We start from the raw sequence: 7,723 nt of genomic DNA, 5'->3' as shown, positions 1-7,723 counted from the left end.
CAACCAATAGTACCTGACATATTGTTAGCTATACATTGCAATAAAACAGCCAAGATAAATTTCGTCTACTTTTTTCCTTTTTTTTTTAAACACAGAGCAAAATGACTATTTACAAAAATGGAAGTATTGAGCGAATTCACTTGTAAATATGCAACATAGAGCAGTGGCAAAAAAAGAAAAGAGAAATTTCAGAGGTTCCTGACCCACTGTGGCATTCTTATCAGTCAGTTTCTGCCGCCTCTCTGCTGCTGAGGCTGCTCTTTCAGCTGGCTTGTATCACTTTTAATTAGTAGAATTTACAACCTTTTAAAATATGTCTGATTGTATAAGATACTTGTATGTTGGCAAATCTTTGGCAGTATAAAAGAAATGTGAAATCTAAGAGTGTCTCAACTTTTCGACACCCACTATTGCTTATTGAGTGGGAAGCAATTAGATTTCCAGGCATTTTGGGTCCTTTTATATCCTAGATAGCAATTAGCCCCTACATTCTCTTGCTAGTTCTTAAATGCTGTGCACTGGATTTGGTACCCTGTAATTATCCAGACATTTTTATGAGTGCATATGAAATTGATTTGTATTCAAACTATATTCAGACTCCGTATCTATAAAAGAGATCTACTGTGTGGATTTACATGCTTAGATCTCTGAAAGGATTTGCAACATTTCTGAATCTGTACTAAATGTACTTTGAAGATTGTCTCTTGATTAGAGATGAGATTTCTGTGCTGTTTCATATGCTGAGCTTTTCCCCATCAACAGGACTTTGCTTTACTAAATGTCATGTAGAGAAGAATTAGTTCCTTATTAACCATTCTTCAAAAACCAAGCTTATTAATACTAATTGTACCACATTGTTGTATGGTAGTGAGGTGAATGCACCTAGCATAATTTTTGGCGAATTAGGGAGTCCTCATAGGTACTCATTGATATTAAATCTGAACTTATAACTAAAACTATAACTAAATATATATATATATAATTTACAACTAAAATATATAAAAAAGACTATTTGATATGTACACTAATGCATTAGCTCTTGATAGCCAGAAAAGTACAAAATAACTCATCAATAGTAATGTTTTACTATTATCATAGTTGACCCTTGGACCTAAATATTCAAAATAAAAATGCCACTGGGAAATAAAATATTCAAGCTATAAGTAGTGAGAAATGTCCCAAATTACTCAGCGCATAATCATTCAGATTCTACCTCATGGGCTCTCTGCGTGTAAGATTAGGGTACACTTTTCTCCGTAGAGATGCACAGCCAGTTCTCAGAGGGGTGCTTCCGTTTTGCCAGGCTATGGGAGGGTCTTATTTACATCATCTCTTGTTCAGCCTAATAGTAGGTGGGGTGTTTAACTTTCTCTAACCTCCTAAAATCTTTTGAATATCTGGAGTTTGATGAGATTTAAAGACTTTTTCAGAGGAGTTTTGCAGGAGAGTTCATTAATTCTGGTGCAGGATAAACTTTTTCATTCTTTTTTCTCATTTATACCAACAAGATTTGAAATAAGGGGAAAAAAGGATATATTTCCTTTTCTCACCTTTTGTTCAGGTATCAATAAAACTCAGTTCACTAATTTTGAAGACCAATTGTTTCATTTTTTTTAACATTCCATTTTAAATTAGAAACACAATTTTGAAAGGAAACATTAGGTTATTTTATTTTCTGTCTAATAATCTGGGATGTCTTTAAACATCTCTGGTTCTGTTTTGGGGTGCATTATTTACCATTTACTTTCCCCTTGAAATTAAACAGGTATCATCATCATCGTCATCATTGTTATTATTTTCTCTCAAGAACTTTTAACAGATACTACCCATAGAAACTCTGCAGTCAGGGAATGTTCTTATATTGGAGAAGGTTTGGAATGGTGTCATAAGCCAGCTTTAATTTGTGTTTTCTCTGCATGATTCACGTGCAGAAAAAAAATAGTGTTGATGAGTGGAAGAAAACAAAAGAAAGGGCTAAATGAACCACTGGGCTATGGCAACAGAAGACCTTTTAACTTTTAAACTTTCAGTTTAAATGTCAGTTCCTCAGGGAAGCTAGCATGATCTCCTGGATTAGGTCATGTTCCTTGGTTTGTGTTTCCGTACAATTGATAAAAGTGATAGAACTGACTGCACGATCAGGGAGGTCTTGGTGTTTCTAGGAGCTGGCCTGATGCTCATAGTTAGGCTCATGGTATTCTCCTGTTGAACATAAACAGTTTCACAGAGCATCAGTACCAGACAAGGCCCCTCTGTGACCACAATGGATTGAGAAAAAAAAAACAAAACCACTCTGTAATCATGCTTGAACACATGAAGTTGTTCAAGTTGAAAAAAAATACAAACCCTGAAAAAATAGCCCCGTCTCAACTCTCTTTCGGGCATTCTGACCAATGACTTGCATCATGGTACATGAAAGGTCTTCGCTTGACTCAGATATGACACGTGCATTCTAACAGCAGGGTGAGTCAGCCCCAATCAGATTTGGTGATATAAGCCTTCCTAAATTGAGGGACATGAGATTGAGTGGAGTGCTATGCATGAGAGTGCTATTTTAGAGCCTGGGCTTCTGGGCTTGCTAGAAACTTTTATGGAGTTGCTTGTACAATATTTATGGCCAACCCCCATAGCCTGAACAATCATTTAACCAATGAAAACTATTTCTAATATCCCTTATGTTAATTGACATACTCTCGTGTAGGTACAGTCAGGAATTTGTATAGCCCTTATAGTAGCCACTTCTGGAATATGGATTCCTTATTAGAGTTTAAAAATATTAGCTAACCTCTTTGGAAGACTGATTAAAACTAATTTATACCCACACAAGCACACCACATACAGAAACACACATGCTCATACATATATACGGAGGGTGCCAAAAAAATGTACACACATTTTAAGAAAGGAAAAAAAACTGTATTAAAATTGTAATACTTAATATATACCGATAACAAAAGAGGAATACAAGTCACGTGTATACATTTTTTTGGCACCCCCAGTATTACATGTTTTATTCTGAAGTTAATTATAGATATCCAACCAAAACAAAAGATAGATTTGTGCTTGAAATTTTCAGATATATCTATTTAGAATACCCAAACAATTGTTTTTGTTCTTAGTCTAGAACAGTGGTTTTCAAACTTATCTGCACACTGGAATCATCCAGAACATTTACAAAAAATGTTTTCAGAGATTCTGATGAGTTGGGTGTGGCATACTTCGGTATTATGATTTTTAGAAGCTTTTCAGGTTATTCAAATGTAGTGTTCTCTAAGTGGTCCTTGGCCAGTAGCAACAGCAAAATCTGGGAACATTTTAGAAATGCAAAGGCCTGAGAGGAAGCCCACCAAGAAATTGAAGGGAGGGAAGAGAATGAGTTCAGGATATCTATTCCTCCCAACGAAGTCACCTTTGAGTGGTAATGTTCCTCAGTGTGACCTGCTTCCTTTCTGGTATTTGATCAATAAGAAAGAGTCAGGAAAAAAAAATGTCAAAGGATGAAAACAAGTGTTCTGATTTTCTTTTATATTCCCTCAAGTGTGATGAGAAGTGGGAATAGAAATCAGCCTCCAGCATACAGGATGTTAAAAGTATATTAAATGGTACAAATTTACTTTTATGTGGCTGTTTTACTCAAGATTTGTACTAGTTTTCTCTTTTTCAAGTTGTTAGACTTTAATTCCAAATTTTGTATTGAAACTTACATAATCAGAGATACCACATTAAATGATTTATTGAGAAATGATGTAGCTAGCACATAACAAATGAGTAAAAGTAAAGAAACAATCAAAAGCCTAATTCTTATCTTAACTCAGGAAAAATTTTTGGCTAGATGAACCATGAGGATTGAGCTTGGGGGTGGTTCGTACATGATTGTTACAGAAGAGACAGTAAGCAATAGAGGTTCTGAGAATTAAGTTAGAATGAGGAGAGACACCTGTATTTTCTCATTAAAAAACAGTAACACAAAACAGTTTTCCAAAGTAATATATGCTAATTCTGCAAACCCGAGAAATGTTAAAGCTATAAAGCTATAAATCATGATCAACCATGAAATAAAATAATCTCTTTTAATTCTTTTTGAATTTTGAAAGTACTCTCAAATCTCCTCTTTCCTTCCTTATTTCTGTAGAGCAGTGCATCCCATAAAATTGTCTGCAACAGTGGAATTGTTCTGTATCTTCTCTCTCCAATAGGGTAGCCAGTAGCTCCATGTTATTATTTATCACTTGTGATGTGGCTTGTGTGTACTTGTCATGGGGCTAGTGCCACTGAGGAATTGAGTTTTTAGCTGTGTTTCATTTTAATTAATTTAATTAGCCACCTGGGGCTGGTGCCTACCCTATATGCTTCTCAGTTTCAGGCTTTCTGTTAGGCTGACTCACTCACACACCATCCGTTATCATCCACATATGCCATGAGCACACCCTATTTTTCTGATATGTGTCTATTTCTTCCCCACCCTTCTCACTCTACTATGGATTCGATCCTATAAAAAATATCGTATCTTATTTGTATGGCCCTTAGAAGTTTACAAAATGCTATCACATACATTATTTAGTTTGATCCTCATAATAAATACAACTATAAACTATGTTTTTCTTAAGTGATTTTCCGGAATGAAAGCTTCCTAACTGATTTGATCAAGTAAGGAGCTCATTTGAAAGACTGGCAACGTAGACACTAGTGATTCTGGTTATTGGTTAGAAAAGTGGTTCAGAGTGATAATGTGAAAAGAAAACTGAAGTGGGCATCAGGAGACATGTGTTTGCCATGAGTAACAATAATAATAATAATAATAATAATAATAATAATAATAGTAGTAGTAGTAATAAAGTCATGTGTTAAGCACTAATGATATTTCAAGCATTGTGCTGAGTGCATTATATGCACTAACTAGTTTAATTAACCATCATAGCAATCCCAGGAGAATTTGCTGATGAAGACACTAAAGATTAAAGAAGTTAACTTTTCATTGCTTATTTAATCCTCTGTAAAAGTGAGAACCAGATATTTATTTAAGTTCACCTCCTGTTCTCTGTAACACAGAGAACTGGAATGTCTACATCAATAATCTGATTTTTTGGCAGTGTCTATTCTGATCTTGGTGTGTGTGTGTGTGTGTGTGTGTGTGTGTGTAATTTTTGTAATTGTGGAAAAAGGTAGCAATCAAAAACAGAATAACTCTTTTGAAAAATTTTATTTCCTAAAAGTATTTTTATACTGATCTGGTATCAAGGTAGCATATTTTTATTTTATGATTTGATATCTGTTATGGACTGTGTGTGTATCCCCAAAATTCATATGTTGAAGTCCTAACCCCAATGTGATTGCATTAGGAGGTGGGCCTTTGAGAGAGAAGTCAGTTTAGATGAGGTCATGAAGATGGAGCCCCCATGATGGGATTAGTGCTCTTTGAGGAAAAACAGACAGTAGAGCGCCTTCTCTCTGCCACGTGAGGATGCACTGAGAAGGTGGCCATCTTTCAGACAGGAAGAGAGCTCTCACCAGAAATTGAATCTGCTGGCACCTTGATCTTGGACTTCCCAGCCTCCAGAACTGAAAAAAAAGTGTATGTTGTTTAGGCCACCCAGTCTGTGGTATTTTGTTATTGCAGCCTGAATTAAGACAATATCTTCTAGAATCTCACTGAGAAAGAGTTTAAAAATTGGGGTAATTATACCTACCAAACAGATTTATTGTAAAGATTAACTGAAATAATGTATGTAAAATGCTTACTACTAAGCCTGTCACATAATAAAGATGCAAAAAAAAAAAAAAAAAAAGCCTAAGTATAGTTGAAAGAGAAAAAGAGAATATAGCCCAGTGGTTAAGAGGATGGATTCTGGCACTTGATTTCTCAGGCTCATATCCTCTGTTGCCTACTAGACGTAGGACCTTGGGCAAAATACTCAATTTTTAAAAAAGTTTTCACATCAGGGGAACTAAGAGAATAACCATTCTTATCAAGATTAAATTAATAAAAATACATAAAGAATTTGGAACAGCATTTGAAACTTGAATCCCTTATACAAATTAGCTATTGTGACTATTATTATTATCATTTTTTTTTTTGCTTTAGCTTTTTTTCAGTGGGGGCGGTTACTCGGATAACTTCAGGGTTATCAGAGTAAACCCACCTAGAGCTCCTTTCCTATTCTCTTATTATTTTTCTCACATATCAACTGATTATTTTGGTTTTTGCTCACATTTATAATTGGCTAGGTGAGCTCTGTCTGCACTTGTGCATTCTGATGAGTGGGCAGATGAGCATCAGAGCAGGGTGGGCCTGATATGTGTGTCAGCAGGCACATCCCTGGGCAGTAAGTGTAAATATGGTGTTTGAGCACTTCTACACAGAGAGTAATACATGGCCTTCCTGGTGTGAGGTGAGCAGCACCTTGCAGAAGGGAGATAAGATCTGCGAACTTCCCCAGAATGTTTGTCCTATCTTCAGCGTGCCAGAAGATGACTGTGCGGCAGGCATAGTCTCTTTGGAGAAGGCAAGGGGCTGTAGGGCTGCGGCCTCGGTGCTTCAGTGCTGATAGGTGGTGGGTACCTATGTGAGTGCTGCTCTCAGTTCCTGTCTCACCTGAAGAATTTTGACGCTGCATGTGTGTAACTTGGGTTCCACCTCGTTTCCAATAGATGATCAAGGTTTTCCTTTCTTCCTTTGATCACCTTAGCAGGAGATTAGTAAACTGGTAAACTTACAAAAATGTACTAAATTCTTCATCTCTTCAAGAAAAGTATTGTCAGTAGGGAACTTCTGGTGAATATAAATCTATTTTATACAAACTTGATAGGAGTTTCTTCTTAAGAAATAACATCTTTAATGTTATATTACATAAAGGACATTATTGAAGGTACAGCTGGACTTTTTTCCTCTCAAATTCCACTATCCACTGGTCCCTGAGAGGCATAAGATGTGTGGATAATAAGGAGGTGGAGGCAGGGGTTGGGGAGAGTTTCTGATAATATAGGTTGAGGCTGAGGAAGAGAGATTCTTTAAACCCACTTGTCAGTAAGAGATGGTAACTGGATATTTATTTTGACTCCATCAAAAATCTGATTATATTTAGGGTACTGTCTCCTGAAGGTAGACCTAGGGTAAAAATCTTCCCATTGCTTCTGTTCCTCTTCAGGGATTCAAAGTTTTCCCCAGCCCTTTACCCCACCCTCCATCCTATTTTGTTCACTAGGAAAAGAATCTGGTAGAGCCGTGATCTGAGTCCCTCATCTTATGGCAGAATGGAGTGGTAGAAGTTGTGTGGACTTCAAAGTCAAGTCAGAACTGGGTTTGATTGCTGGGTTCAAAGACATTTCTTAACCGTTTTGAGATTTCATTTTGTTTTTAAAATGAAGATACCATAGTTTATTTTGCAGAGTTTTGTGAAGAATAAATCCTATAGTGTAGGTAGAGTGCTTTCTGCATATTAGTTCTTCAACAAATGTTAGTATTTTTTCCCTTTCTTTCTATAAAAATTGGTGAACAAGGAGGTTGATTAAGAAAGGAACTCAGGCAAAGGCAAAAATGTCTTAACATGTTTTTTTTAAAGCCAAACTCTAGCCTCTAGAGTAGTTAGTTCACTTCAATTATATCCCTAAAATACAGTACTTAGTGTTGCTAAAGATTATAACAATGTCTTTTCATTTCAGCCTGAAAGACCCCCCTCCCCCGTGCCCTTTAGCATTTCTTGTAGGGTAGGTCTACTAGTAATGA

This window comes from Rhinolophus ferrumequinum, chromosome 10, assembly GCF_004115265.2.
Source record: "Rhinolophus ferrumequinum isolate MPI-CBG mRhiFer1 chromosome 10, mRhiFer1_v1.p, whole genome shotgun sequence".
Lineage (NCBI taxonomy): Eukaryota > Metazoa > Chordata > Mammalia > Chiroptera > Rhinolophidae > Rhinolophus > Rhinolophus ferrumequinum.
The sequence above is the reverse complement of the archived record's forward strand: the minus strand, read 5'-3'. Positions refer to the sequence as shown.